We start from the raw sequence: 16,543 nt of genomic DNA, 5'->3' as shown, positions 1-16,543 counted from the left end.
AAACATAAAACCTCATCCATAAATTAAGAGATAGGAAAGCGTAGGGTACAAAATTAATCAAATAATCTACATAACACAGGAGGAGAGCCCCCTCCGGCCCCCTTCTTTCAGTGTCTGCGCCCCTCGCTTCCTCCGCGGGCCCCCTTCCCCTCGTCCAGACGCACCGCACATGGCTCTGTTGACGGGGTGCCCACTCCTCTTTCCTCGATCCTCAGTCGCGACCCGTCCGTGTAGCGGGAAGCATCTCCGTTTATTTTCTGAAAAAACCGTATTACGCGATCTCTTTTCTGCGTTGTTTTCACCACACGTGTCCGCGCGAACAGTTTCAAATGTTTTAAATAAATATACCTGTGTTTTGATTTGTACAAATCCAATTACAATAACGAATTGCATTCGCAACAATCCACACTCGTCGAAGCGATCTGTGCCGGAAAGTTTACTATTCCGAATTCAGACTTGTCTGTGTTTCTTCTGTTTTTTTTCTTGAGTTATTTTGTGTGTTTTTTTATATTTTATTGGTTTGTTCAGTTTTGTTGAGTGCGATCCGAATCAATAAGAGGCGAACACGAGATTCGAACCGAGGGTCGTTCGTATGGACCGTCAACACCGACGGCAAGGATATACCACCTTGGCTAACGGTAAATGAATATTTTATATACATATATGTATTTACATAATATTACCATTAACTTTAGAGATTTAATTTAAATTACACATTCAATACCATACCATCCTTAGTATAAAAATAAGTTACTTGGAACCGAGCATAAACAAATCTAAAAACCTAACATAACATGCATTTTTTTTAATTTATATAGGTACTTATGATAATGAAATACCATTTACACAGATCCGCCTCTTGTGAGAATTCAGTGTAGCTATAATAATAGTTTAGTGACAGTTAAATTTAAACAAATCGGCTTCGGTTTAAATGCTCAATGTGATGCATGCAGTCTTTGAATAAAGTTGGCCTCAGAGGCATACTAAATTCGGCCATCCAATCGTGTTCGATCGCTTTTGCCGGGATTGTCCAATAGGCATCCACTTTACAAGTTTACACGATTTGATTGATGAAATAAGTTAACGCGGCAAAAGTTTTGGAGGACAGTTGACAGATGAAAGTTCACCGCGTAGTTACACTAGCGACGTGAGTGTTTCTCCGTGTCATCACAGGAGCCCTTCCACTTTGGCTACATACTTGCAATATAGTCCAATCGATTCATTACAGTATGGAATCACACGTCAATCGAGGACTTATACTTCCAAACAGTTATCAAATAAAACGTAGTACCAAGCAATCTTTTAATATCTACTTGCTCACACAGCCAAAATACGAAGGCATTTAAAGCTGATTTGTATAAATCTATGCTAGAAGTAGTTTGTCTGGCATCTAATAATATTCGCTGATAGGTATTTATTTTGTCATATATGTAGGTACCTACCTATTATAATAAAACTTACAAAAGCAGATTGTCATTATAATTAAATTTAAGTTTTGTTTGTAATGACTATTGTCTCAAATATTTGATTAAAAATCTCCATTGGAAGTATGATATTTACTAAAACATATGAGCAAAAGTACATTTTATTATTTATCCCATATAATACTATTTTTCAATACATCTGCATGACGTGCCTATGCATGGCCAAAAGTTTCAGGAAGTAAAAAAAAGTTTAAAATATTGCGGCGTTGTTTTGACAAATTCTCCGCCGGCTAGCCGTCACATGGTCACTCGCTTTGGGCTGTGTTTACTAGCACATGCCCTATCCGCCTGTTTTCTGGCGGGTATGGAAGGTACGTTGAATGATCCTTATTTGAAAATAAACCGCCGAAAAGGGTTTTAATTTTTAAATCGAATATTCTGGTGTTGCTTCCAGGGTTTTTTTTCCATTGGCTCCATAATCCGCTGTATATTTTGGCAGCTTCTTGTAGGACGTAGACTGTAAAGTGTAACGGTTTATTTTAATAGATTTTGTTATGAGAAATTATTTTAGCCAGTAATTTATTGATCAATCTATTTTAGGTGTATGCCCTGGATCCCAATACAATAAATAATATGAATCCTAATATGTGGACACGTTACCTCTCGTCCGTTGCTGGCACATAATAAACCTACATGTTAAAGTATTTAATTAGTTAATTTTAGCTAACAAGATATAAGTATCAGTTATTTTTTTTTAACTAAGCCAAAGCATGGCAACTATATTTCTAAGTATAATAATGTATTTATTTATTTATATGTGATCAGTATACAGTCAAATATTATATTCAATTCAATCATGGTACATAAGATATAGCATATCACCTTGTTACCTAATGATTGGTCACTTACGTGCTATCGACATTAAATAAGCTGACACAGGTAAATGATCAGCCTGTACGCCACATACGCCTCGGAAACCTGGACATTATCTCTGCATAATGAACGACCTGATGATTTTTGGCACTGACTCGATTCCGGATTCCCGGTGAGGTCACAATATATTGTTTCACTGTTGCTACTACACTTCTGACATTAGGTCTCATAGCATATTGGTGTTAAAAAAACATATGCTTACATTAAAGCTCAGGCGTGACACAGCGACTCTTAAGAGTATAACAAAAATTTCAAAATTTCCTCATGTACTTACTTACACTGATATTATTTCAAAGCCTTTCTGGATTTCTATTACACTACTAACTACTACAATATCGTACTTGGGATATGTGACCTGTTGCAGTGTTATAAATATTTAAACAAATCTAATTTCTGCTGGACTAGGTAGTTGTTTGCGGTAATTTTCTTACTACCATACTTATAGATTAATCCGCGAACAGTTATGTTATGCATATTGTGGTGAAATATATTAGTACGTAAGTACCTATTTGCAAATATGTATAATTACCTACCTACTTAAATTATTGCAAAATAATAATTGGTTGCAGACACTGAGTTTGTCTTGCTGCATACGAATTATTATACCAACAGTGTTATCTAAAATCTAGATTATAATATGTAACATTTCAGTGGCGCACCCAGGAATTATTATTGGGGGGGGGCCAAGGAGGAGAATGTAAATTAGTCCCATAGGCTCTTTTTCTTCTTCATATAAATATTTTTACATATTTTCACAATACATGGCGATATACATAGGGACATTTTCAACTACTTGAAAATGTCCCTCAGAGGCGGACGAAACCGGTCCTAATCTATTTAATAAAAGTGGAATAAGTACTAAAAAAAATACGTTTTATTAAATTAAAACAACAATACAATATTTATTCCGAATTCCACCGAAAAAAATGTTCCTTTGATTTACACCACCACCGTAGTGGGTGTAGTCGTTCTTTTCGCAGAATGTTGCAGATTTTTGGTTTTTTAATATTGAGGTTCTAACATATTAATTGAAAATGGACACAAAAAGTATTATTGCCTTTAAATTATACACAACCTACTCAATACAACACAGCCTTATATCTCGTTTATCGGTCTTTTGTCTATTGCACTCGGTGTACCTACACCATGGCTCCCACATCCTGAAACGGGCCCTCAGGCTAGGGCAGTGGTCGGCAAACTGCGGCTCTTTGGCCCCTTGAGTGCGGCTCTGCCACATATGCTCTCTGTCATATTTGACATGGCTACAAAGAAGCAGCAAAGAAAATGGAAGAGGATAACCGTAAATACAATGTTGAATAGACCGAGACTTCGCGTTTATTCAAAACTTAAATGGCTTCCAGACCTGTATTTATGTGTCGGGAAAAATTGACGCATTCAAATTTAGAGAGATACTACAACTAAAAACTCGTAATTTTGCGCTAAATATTCTGTCGATGATGCAAGGAAGAAAGCAGCTGAGGAGAAGAGTCAAGAAAAATAAAGTTCTGTATTTAATTAGGTACTGAATAAAATCTTTCAACAATGTTAATATTGCAAGTTTTGTGGTTAGTAAAAAGATTTCCAAGAGAGGAAATCAAGAGTAAATTGAGAAATCGATTTATTGATGAGAACCTGGAATCATGTTTAAAATTAAATCAACAACATACGAACCTGACTTACCCAAACTTTACAAGGAGGTGCAAGGCCATTATTCACATTGAGTTTGTCAGTCATTGTCATGATTCAATTTTATGGATACCTTACTTACAATTTAATTTTTATTAATTAATAAGATCATTATTACGTATGATATTCAGTTTTATTCAGTGTACCTACCTATAATTTAATTATGACTTTAACTAAACTACCTACGTATATAATTTAAGTTTAAGAAATTTGGCTCTCAAAAGAAATCTCAATCGTTGTACTGTTGATATGTGGCTCTATTGACTAATGAGTTTGCCGACCACTGGGCTAGGGTATTTGACGGGCCCCCTATCCACCGCTTAGATTAAAGGCAGTGTGAAACACTACATTAACGTTTTTCAAATTGTGTTTTAGTTCAAATTGAGGGTACTTATACAGTGAATTATTGGCGATTTTCAGTACGTCATCTACTTTAATAATGGAGCTGCCGACACATAATAATCAGAAAATATATTGGACATTTATATAAATTAAAATGTTTATAGTCATGAAGTGTAATAGCGCCGCAGGCGACTTTTTTTTACTATTAAAGCTAATTTATGAAATGTGTTTATCTCACTTATCTGGTCAACCCGACACGCCGGGCCCCCCACAGCCCGGGCCCCCAGGCTAGACCCCTGTCAACCCTCCCCAGCCATGACCACCACCACCACCGGAATACCACTCCGGAATTCGGGTGGACACCGAGAATTTCATTAGGGAACGGGTTTCTAAAAAAACCTGACATTAGTGTTTCGAAATTTTTGTATTAGAAATTAAAATCTAAGAAATATTACTAAAAAGGGTGCCGGAGAATTACAAATAATTTTTTGCCGTGTTGTTTGTCTAAGCCCAAGGTATAGTTTATTGGCTTTCGATTTCAATATGTAAAATCATTCTGATGATTTTCATATTTTGGGGGGGGCCAAGGCCCCCTGCCCCCCCCCTGGGTGCGCTACTGTAACATTTTACATTGTTCAAGATTCTATTGTACAAGCAGATACGTAGATATTAGAACTCCTTGGCTTAAACCTTAATATCCAATAAATGTACTGCATCCTATAATTAGTATTCTTCCAATTGAGGAGATAGATAGAACGACGTAAGAGGGACATAGTACATACAATCGGGGAGTTATGCTATGACAGTGTCCTTGGTTAAAATGAATTCTCGATTACTTCTTTTTTACCATGTAACACAAATATCATTTCGATCTGATGACTACACGTACCGCCAACAATCAACATGTAAACATAGTACTGCTACACCTTATATTTATTAAAAAAAACAACAGCTTTAACATATTGAAACGTGTTTTACTAATTTAAAAAAAATATAATTAAGTAAGTATTTATATTAAACCGTAATTTAGTATGTATGCTACTCTTCCACCCAGCTCCTCCCATAGTTAATATAGTTATTCATAGGCTTAGGATTCTTAGGTATTTAAATATTTGAGCGGCCGACCAAATATCAAAAATATCTATCTGTTTCAGACAATTTTGAAACATTTATGCCCTATTTGTTAGCACCTATTTTAAAATATTTTTGGATAATTACATATTTTTATATATTCTAGATTTAAGCACATATTTTCACTTAAACACCAAATTTCAATGTTCCTGGACCAATTAAATAGTGTTTTAATTAAAAACACTGAACTTGAAACGCTGCATAATATTAAAGCTGTTTTGGAAAATCCATCAGATCCTCAGATGTTTCAATTTTTTCTACTTCAGAAATAGTTGCATTTACATAGGCAATTATTTTTCTATAATCTAAGTAGGCAATAATAACATCTGTAGAAATAGAAAGAGAAAGAAGTTTTTCCGTGTATAAAAATTTGCTAAGATCAAATCGTCAAAGATTCACTTTCAAAAATTGGAAGCATTATTTTATTATTTATTGTAATAAAACGTTTTCTGTTTGTGAATAAATAATAAATCAAACTGTTGAAATAAATATGATTTATTGTAATAGGTACTTATTTAAATTTTTAGCACCTATTTTAGTTTTTTAGCACATATTTATGAAATTTTAATAACATACGAGTATTTTCCAATTATATCTACATTTTTTAGGTACCTATTATTCATTTTTAAGCACATAAAAATCCTAAGCCTAGTTATTAGTAATACGTTTATTTGGTTCTTGTATGTTTAGTGGTAACCAGCGGCAAATAAATTTTCAAAATAGCCGATATACTGGATTATTTGTTAGGTTAGGTTAAAATTTTTGAATTCATGAATTCTTGCCGAAATTGGCTATGACAATTGCCGCTGTTCTCACCTGGGTCCCAGTAAACAGACTTGTACCCGTTTTTAGATTATACTTAAGTTCCTTAGTAATGACAGGTGCCTACATATTATCATGTATTAGATATTTTTTGAATAAAGTTTTGTTTTTCAATGATAGCTTTAAGATTATGTTAACAACTGAAATAGCTATCGACTAAATAACGATAATTTTTGGTTTTAACATTATCAATTTAGTACTTGAATTCTAGGAAGTGAATGTTTTCTCAATTAATCGTCATTTAAATTTATCTCTATATAAATATAGAGTGATAAGTATGAGACACGTCTTATTAATATTCTGCACTAATAAAGATGTGTACCTACCTATTTATTACCATCCTCTTTCAAATTATTTTCCGTAGAAAATAAAGGCCGTACTTATAATTAGTAAAATGAATACATAATAATAAAAGTACTAAATAAGTGCACCACTGACGTACGAAGGCAAGAATAGATAGCATAATACAACCCTTCCTTTCATTCAATTCGAGTTTTTGAAAATTAGTTACTTCATGGTTCGGAAGATGGCTTTATATCCTGAACCAGCTGTCACGACAAATAACTCATATATTGTAAGAGTTCACAAAAAACAATATAATGGAGTTCTATCTACTAATTAAAGACCAATTAAATTAATTAGTAAAATTACTCGATGCAATAAGTATCTACCAGTATCTTTCATAGACAAAAATAAACATTAGTAATAATGCAGTCGCGTTTTAAATACATATACTCACCTACAGACTTTTCAATTACTTTTCTTACTTGCCTTGGGAATGTCCATCGACAAGATTAGTAAATGACATCAGACAATATTCAGCGTTTGGTCAACATGGGTTAGCAGAGCAGAACCGGGATGGGTTCAAGAGACACGGAAATGCCCGTGACTTTCTTGAAATGATGACGCAGAATAAATAAATGACCGATTCACAGTGAAGTACTGTAAAAATATCCTAATCAGTATATATTAGTATTATTAATGTTAGCTTATTAACCTAACTCGAATACGCTGTGCACTATGCTCCTACGCATCAAAAATATACCATTCTTTTGAATGAGATTAATGATACCTACCATTAATTATTTTTCTTTACATATTTTAGTTATCTACTTACGGGCATACGTATAAATTATGTTCACTTAGGTACCCACTTAGTGTGTACTAATTTATTATAATTAGCTATGTCATATTTCACTATGAACATTGATGTAACGAATTATTATTCCTACAAGCTTAGTGATATTTCACTGATATTAACTTATTTTATTAATGATTTATGTGAGTGTAATTACAATTGACAGTAAAACCTAAAAAACCTTCCAATTAAATAATAATACAAAGAAAATATTCAAAACGCTAACCATATTTGAGTCGTATAGTATCAAAAGATAGATCTGTGCGTTATTCATCATTTCAAGAAAATGACGGAAAACGTTTTGTTGGGTTTTTAGTGTTATAATAGCATGGAATATGTTTCTACATTTAGAAATTCAATTCAAATTCAACAGTTCTACTTTTGTTTCCAAAGTATTGAACAGTTCTAATTCTGATACCAAGCCCTATTTTCCATCACAATTTTATACCACACAGATATGATTTTGATTCGAATATTATATTGCTAGTCGTACATTATGGTCAGAAGAATAATTTGACATACTTAGTTAAATTTCGATATATTTGCGACAGTTCTACTTTTGATACTATACGACTTATTTATAATAAAGGGTCAAAACGTCAGAACATAGGAAAATGTTCAACAAAGATTAATCGTTGGGCATTGCCTCAATTTAGAGAAAATGTCATTGAGATAGAAATGTGAAAAGAAATGTCAGCCGCCATGGACCAAAACTTGGAAGCCGAGTTTGCTTTATTTATTTATGACGGTAAGGCCATAAAATGCGAGAAACGCAAACACTCCGAGTGTCCTCAAATATTTTCAATATTGGATGCGCATTTCGTCTACGTGAGAAACTTGAATGTATAATTAATAATTTAATATATTATAATACAGACATAACTATTGAAAATAACATTACTTATAGACGTGTTTCAGTTTGTCATATATATATATATACCTACACACTCGTTATTTAACTCTTGTTACAGCCTCACCCAGAAGGCAACCTACTTCCCATTATTTTTGCGTTCCTTCGATAAGGATTACTTTATAGAGGTTTTGAAATAAAGTGTTTTGTGGTTATTCTACGATATCTGACTTAGCTGAAGAAATACTGATCGTTATCATGGAGTTCTGCCACTTATACGTCATTTAATTCAATATTAATAAGTACGATCATAAGATCATAAGAGTCTTCCACAGAATTGAGGGTTGCATTGACAGTTTTTTTGTTTTTACGAGAAATGTATGTTGGCCACTTGCTCAACCTATGGGTCCATTCTCTGACTCCGAACACCCATGAAAAAACAATACCTATATGTATTTTCCAGACCCAGAATTCGAACCTGGATATTATAAGCCGACGCGTTAGCCACTCGGCCATCGTGGGCGCGATTACGATTAGATTGTGTAAAATAAAGTTTTAAATTTTTTTTAAATATCCATGCTAAATACGCCATTGACCTTTCTTTAGACATTGTGCTTACATGCAAAATGCAGATGCACTATTTTAGTATCTGTGGACACTTGCTCAACCTGTGGGTCCATTCTCTGACTCCGAACACCCATGAAAAAACAATACCTATATGTATTTGCCAGACCTAGAATTCGAACCTGGATATGATAAGCCGACGCGTTAGCCACTCGGCCATCGTGGGCGCGATTACGATTAGATTGTGTAAAATAAAGATTAAGATTTTTTTTAAATATCCATGCTAAAAATGTCATTGACCTTTCTTTAGACATTGCACCATATATTTAATTGATTAATGTATGTACTTACATGCAAAATGCAGATGCACTATTTTAGTATCTGTGGACCGAATTTCAAGTATTTTTTTCTTTCTTTGTCCAAATGAAGTTATAAGAAATATTTAGACAGTCTCAAATATGCGTCCATATTATTTTTTTGGTACCTTTGATTTGCGCACTATTTCAATAATTACTTACATTAATTAATTTATTATCACTTGATCTATCTGTGAAGTGTGTGATGACGTCCAACCATTATTTGTATTATTTGCCGACGTAAGTGTATTATATTATGATTCATGAACCTACCTATTTGTAGGTAATTTTGATGTAATAATTAATAAGTAAGAACACATATTATATTTTGCAAACACCTGTAATTAGATATACTTATTCAGAAAAGTGCCGCGTAGGCCTAAATGTATGTCGCCTCTACATGTTTTCTCACGGTATTAAGGAAAAATAATATTAAAATTGATTTTTGACAAAATAAAAGTACCTACTTGTTCATCAAATAACATTTATTAAATACATTTGCTTGTACAATACAATATGCGTTATGGCTGTCATTCATTATACGCGTTGATGATAAAATTGCAGCGTATAACTTATGGGATTTTTAGGTAGGTACACACTAGTTTATTATTATATTAAGGAGATTATTTCTAAACAAATACAATTTGATAAAATACAATTGAATCACGTTTCTCATGGTGTGTAAGGTAAAGTGTCAATATATAAGTAAACACAATTAAAAAACAACTATGTATATGGGACGACAGGTTCTATTTGTTATAGTGATTTAGTATACGACACCTGTTTCGATAAGATGGTAACATTTATCAAGTATGCGTCTCAAAATTTAACGTTTCAATTGCGAAGTGGAACCTATCCGCTTGGTAAATGTGGGTTCTCGGAATCAAATTCCGGGTCTGCCAAATTCACATGTTATCTTTCGATATGCGTATGGACCTAATGGGTTGAGCATATGGCTAACATCCATTTCTTACATGTAAAAAATAAATAATTATAAAACCTTTTTGCGAGTCGACCAAGATCCACATCGGATTGTGGAGTCAATAAAAAATGAAGGGATTATTAATTCCAATTAAACACGTTGATTGATAAGTATCTAAGTAAATTATAAGACATTTTGAAAGGGAGACAATTTCATGTGTTGTGGCATTAAAGCGGTTATAAATATTATTATACCCAACATTTTTTCACCAGGGACACATTTATAGCCACAAATGAAACGGCGGCCAAGTTTTTTTCCAATGAAACTTACATAATATATCTTAGACAGCGAATATAATATAATATACTTATTACATTATATATTTGAGAAATAAATATTACTTAGTTCTATGTTTAACAATTTCCCTACTCAATAACCCCCTGTATTAATACAGTTTTAAATATAATAATAGGTATATCTAATTAGAAATAAGCAATTAAGTAAATGTCTTTTATTAATAAACATAATATTATGAACATCGTATGCTAACATATTATATTATTACAAAAAAAATGACAATTTAATTAATGTGAATATTGTGATCCGTGGCATGGGATTTTTTCTATTAACATTTCATAGTAGGTATGTATGGGATATTCCTAAGTATTCTTTAACAGTCATTTAGATACGCATCGGTGAGTCGCAATCTGTGTTGAATATTTTTATTGTCATTGAAAATAATGATTCGCATAAATAAGTTAAAACAAAGCGTGATTTTATCTTAATATGGCCTACTTTTTAGGTCAAATGAGTAGGCGCGTGCAAAGGTTCTGGCGGGAACAGAGTTGGGAATCTCTGCTTTATATTGATCATGATTTGAAGGGGTCAGAGAACAATGTTAGTAACAGGGTAATTTCTATTATTAAAGGTGAGAGTTGCACAGTGGAACATGTACTTAATTATTTAAGTGTTAAGTTCGAAGCCTTGTACCGGCGGGAATTTATTTCCCGAGTCGAGTAAGTAATAATATGAAAATAGATTATAATCTTCACGATCGAACAAACAAAAATATGTAGATTATCCTTTAAGATTGATCATGTACGGAAGTGCGTTCGTCATTCGGTTGAATATATAAATTATTTTACGTTGTATGTGACCACCGCGAGAAGGATACGGCGGAAGAAGTGAGCTTTGGTTACACCAAAGTAAATTAAAATGTTGTATGTATATAATTTATTGTAGATAATTGATTAAAATAAAAATATTCGTTTTAAATCAGTAAATGCGGGTGGAAATACAGATGCAGTCAGTTATTTCCTATAATTATATTTGTTCTAATAATTAATTACCTAGCCATATATATTTAACTAATGCTGCTTACCTATTTTGATAAATATTAAATTACATAATATCATTTTATACCTAAATGCAAATATTAAAATTAAACTATGAATTTCTATTACAAAATATGCATATCTGAAATTATGAAAAACATGTCGTGCTATATTATAAAATCATATTTGGTTTGGTTTTAATCTCAATTTTAAGGACGTTAACATAAATATATTTTCTGTGGTCATTATAAGATAAGAAAAGACAAGGTATCACAGTGACATATACGTTTTTTTCTACAAATTTTACAATTATCTGACTTAGCTCACAAAGCACTCAACCATTTAAAAAAGTGTTTTTATCTTATTTATTCGACAATCGACTGATTAACCCTAACCGAACGCATAAACTCACTTACTATTACTATGCATTACTTCATTAGTGTCTTAATTATTATTTATTTTAAGATTATTGAGAAGACCAACTTTTGAGTCTTGAGTTTTTAAGTCTTTTGAGTAATAATTACTTATTTATTGCTAATGCACCTGTCTCGGTGAAGCCAGATTAATAATCAGGTGTGATGTTAAAACTGAAATAATACTATAAAACACAATAATTATTATGTGTAGGTAGACTCAGTACAAATTTATAAGACGGTTTTGTGTAGCTTTTTGTTCTCAAAAATAATAGTTTAAACTAATTACATACAATAAAATTTAATTAAAATAACTGATAATACTGACTATTTATATCGGCCAATGGGTAGCCATATAAAGCAAATTCTATCGCATAACAAATATTATGTTGGTGTTATTGACCGTCTTAAATATTAAATTCACCTCTACACTATGTTTCGAAATGAATATGTCACAAAAAGCTTACTTTAAGCATATCCGCCATATCCTGGCGTTAGTATCCCCTAACATGGCTGGCACGAAAGGCATTTACATTTTCGTGTGTATCATTCGTTTGCTTGCTTAAAATCATTTCACATTTGTTATGTTTTTTTTGTAGTTAATTGAGGGATAAAAATAAAATATAAGCTTCAGCGACATATAAAGCCGTATTATAAAAAAAAGCAGAAAGCGTTCCGCGGGAAGGATTAATTTGATTGGTTTAGAAAAGTTAAATTGTTGATTTTTTACAATTTAATTTCAGGAAGTTGGTAATCATTCATTCATTAGGCAAGCAGGTATGTTGTATTTATTTGTTCAAACTATGTATTTATATGTGTATAAGTTATTTTGGATTTGGTATTTATTACTACGTCTATTCATATTGGAGACCAACTGTTTTACGTCGATATGTAAAAGCTATTATAATATTTCCGATATCATTTTGTTTTTTGTTAAATTTTACAATTTATTAAAATACTAAGAAACTCATCAGCATAGTGAAACCTGAGTAATTGAGGTTCAACTCTACATCAAGATTCTACAGTACCTACTTAACCTAACTAAAAAATGTAATTTATAAATACTTTAATGTGATAATTATACGTAAGTATATAGGGTGTAGGCATGAGTAAATGAAGGTATTGGTATTTTAATTAGTGATTGAATACCTACTTCAGTTAAATTTTAATTTAGAAGAAAAAAATGTTTGCACAACTCTCAGTCGGTAAGTATCGTTGAAGCGGGCACGCATTGTAACTTGAAAGCTCGGTAAAAATAATTGTTATTTGAAGGAAGGTTGTGCGGGGTTGCCGGGTCGGTTTGAGCGCGCCCCTCGGCCGGTCGGAGCGGCAACGAAGCCTCGGGACGGGCCCCCATTGTGTGCCGCTACCTGCGCGGCTCGCGGGACCACTGCACCCCCTCCCCCTTAACTCCCCGTGAAAGCTTTAAGTTTTACAACGTATCCTTCTTGCGGGGCATTTTTACTATTTTACCGTTTTGGATTGCTTTGTGTGTCATGTTTGAGTGCGATTATTAAATTTTACAGATGGATAATAATATTTAGTTCGGGTCCTCGAAAATCCTTTATGGACCAAGTTTTATCGAGTATTATATAGGTACCTACATCACAAAGTTTTATTAACTTTTAGAAGACATAAGTAAATAAATTATTACATATTTATAGTAAACCAAATAGGTAGGTACTTATTTCCACCAGTGTGTGTTTTTATTTTTTGTAAGTACCTAATGTCAATTAAACTAAAAATAAGAACTTATATTAATAGGAATAAAAGCCAGATTCTCCTTTGAATTTTGCTACTTCTTACCCTATGCAGCAAAACGAGTGTGAGCTTTCGTGAAATAAGTATTATCATCAGTCTCAGTGTGATTCAATCCCCTGCTATATGACGGCCTTCTCAACCTCTCGCCACTTTTCTCGGTTCCTTGTTCTTCGCTCACTTTAATATTTCACCGATGCAACGTAAATTGGAGCGGCATTACCGTCGTCTTATATACAATTATTATATTCATCCAGCGGCCATCCTGTTTGCAAGGTGTGTATCCAACACTCATGAGATAAGCGCTCCCAGATTCATAAGATGGTATTTTGTTTATTGATTTATCACGGTCAGACCATAAATTGCAAGAAAAAGAAAGGGCGCCTTCAAATATTTCTAACTTTGAATGCGCGTTTCGTATGTGACAAACTTTAATACATTTTATTATACTCATGTAATTATGGAAGATAACAATCTATTCTTGAACACGTGTTTAAATTTATCCCATATTTCTTCACACTCGAGATTTATATCTTGTTACAACCTCACCTGGAAGTAACCCACCTTTCTTTATTTTTGTGTTGCCTGGTCCGGTCTATCTCCATTTAAGGGTAGATACGACAAGATAATTGATATATGAGTTATATTTGATACATAAATTCATTGGGTGTCGTCACCCCGTCTTTTCTAACTTGATTACTTGCCGGAGACATGGATTTTTAATTATCATTATATATCAGTGAGTTATCACTGTTATCAGTTATTTATCAGATCTATCTATAATTTTGATCATTATGGAAAAGCAGAGGGTAGATACGGAGTTGAGTTGTTGTGGTAAAAAATTTTAATAATATTAAAATACATAATACATATTAATAAGTAAAATAATGACTTATATTATTTTACTGTTGCATGTCTGTAACATTTATCTACATTGTGTTACTTTGTTTTAATTAAGTAATGTAAATTAATATTATATTGATACCTTGGCATAATAATTATGTATGCAGGCCTCTTCGAATATCACTGTGCAAGATTTAGTCGCTATACAATATATATAAGAAGAAGTTATATTGTGTGAATTCTTGGTAGAAACTATTATTCATAGAAAAGAAAATATATATTACTGATTAAACTAACTTTTAAAATATACATGTGAATATAAATGAGGGCCGGTATTATTCGTTTAGATTTTAGGAGGATGTTACGAACTAACCACAGTCAAATTCGATTGTAGGTACTTATACTTATGCATTATTTTTCTCTTAAAAATGTAGATTTGTGACCTGAAACAGAAAACATTGATACTCGTAAGTAAATAATAAACTATTTTTTTATTCATGAATAATGCACAAGATTTGAGAATGTAAAATTATTAGTTGTGCATATTAAGTACTGGATCTTTAATATAATGAGACACATTTTGCAAATCACGATTAAGATTAATCGGAAGGTTTTAGAATACATTCTGACCGTGTAGACGACTTCATTAATTATTATTAATTATGTAATTAATACTTATATTGAAGCAAGCCATTTCCGTGGAAGTGGTATAAAATGGTAATTGGATTAAGTACCTACCCACTTAATATGGGAACATAATATTATATAGCAACCTGTATGTGTTATTTTATACGAGATAGGTAGGTACGTGTCAGAGTAAGGTTCCTAAAAAGAATTTAAGGACTTGGATATTTTTTCGTTCATTCTTCAATAGTCTTTCCAACTAGTTATATTATAAATATTAATTTGCTTTACTATATCAAGCTTGTAGATCTGTTTGCGGTTACAAATATTTGGGTACAAGTATTAATAAGTAAGTAATAAGTATTAATATATTAAACATATAATATGTAAGGTATATTATTGGTTGTTGACACTGTTATACTGTTTTGAATGAAATTAGCTAAATTGGAGATCAATATTTTAAAAAGCCAAGGCGTGTTACTATTATTGTAAGTAGCCGGCAGCAATCCAGAAAGATACGACCGCTAATAAAACAGATCTGTTTTCCAGCAGTCGATTCAGTGTTGTTTGCGGTTTCCATATAATATTATTGTGGTCGACACGACCGGAAGATGACTATTTTGATGATGCCAGGTGAACTACAGCTGGACATGAAGAACAGAAGTTTCGTAAAAATAGATTCTTACTTACCGAGAATAGTATCCGATGAATATAGAATTTAAACAATACGTAGTTCGTTTCAATGATTAAAACCAATCTATAAGTAGATATTATGAATGAACCTCTTTTTTTCGAATATGAAACTAATTTACATATTGAGTTGAAAATTCTTCCAGTGACAGAAATGACAAACCCCTGTAATGGTAATATTAATTACAATTTACACAACACGTGTGTATATTTATATCTTCTTCTTTGAATCCCATCTGCATAATATACGTAAGTACTTTCAATGCACTTTTGAACAGTTGCACTTCCTTTTAGGGTTGCCAACTGTCCCGGAATTATTTAATTTCCCGGAAAAAATTGATTCTCATCGTGGAGGTAACACTTAAACATTGCATAAAAGGCGTTATGGCCGGAAGGGCTAAAAAATATTGTACCCGGAAAAGCCAAAAAAACCTCTCGATACTAATTTTGACCGGAATTTTGAAAAAAACGTCCTGGAATTTTCTGAAAAAACTTGGCAACCATAATTCCTCTCTCCAACAGCATCTCCAAAATTCTTCTACCGTTCAAGTCTGTCAAACTGATATACACCTTCCTGAAAAATAAAATTCTACAATTTGTTTCAAACTTTTGTTGGTGCACAAATGCGCGTGCAAATTAATTTGTTTGAAACTGAAATTAAATCTGTAAACTTCCGACGAAAATGTAAAAGTATGCATTTACATAAGTAATAT

The 16,543-nt window shown here is 32.5% G+C and overlaps 1 protein-coding gene across 1 annotated transcript in view; it reads left to right on the top strand.

Moving 5' to 3' along the window:
- The first annotated feature begins 213 nt into the window (after positions 1-213).
- The window catches only part of LOC147066217 (LIM domain only protein 3-like), a 245,257-nt gene continuing 228,927 nt past the window's right edge, over positions 214-16,543 (top strand). The window contains exon 1 of the mRNA XM_085955889.1: positions 214-638. The gene's annotated coding sequence lies outside the window, so the exon portion shown is untranslated. The remainder of the gene's footprint in view (positions 639-16,543) is intronic.

Source organism: Rhyacophila brunnea, unplaced genomic scaffold (assembly GCF_057557595.1).
Source record: "Rhyacophila brunnea isolate RB1 unplaced genomic scaffold, BYU_Rbru_1.0 scaffold_5, whole genome shotgun sequence".
Taxonomy (NCBI): Eukaryota; Metazoa; Arthropoda; class Insecta; order Trichoptera; family Rhyacophilidae; genus Rhyacophila; species Rhyacophila brunnea.
Note: the sequence above shows the minus strand (reverse complement) of the source record. Positions and strands in the feature narration are given on the sequence as shown.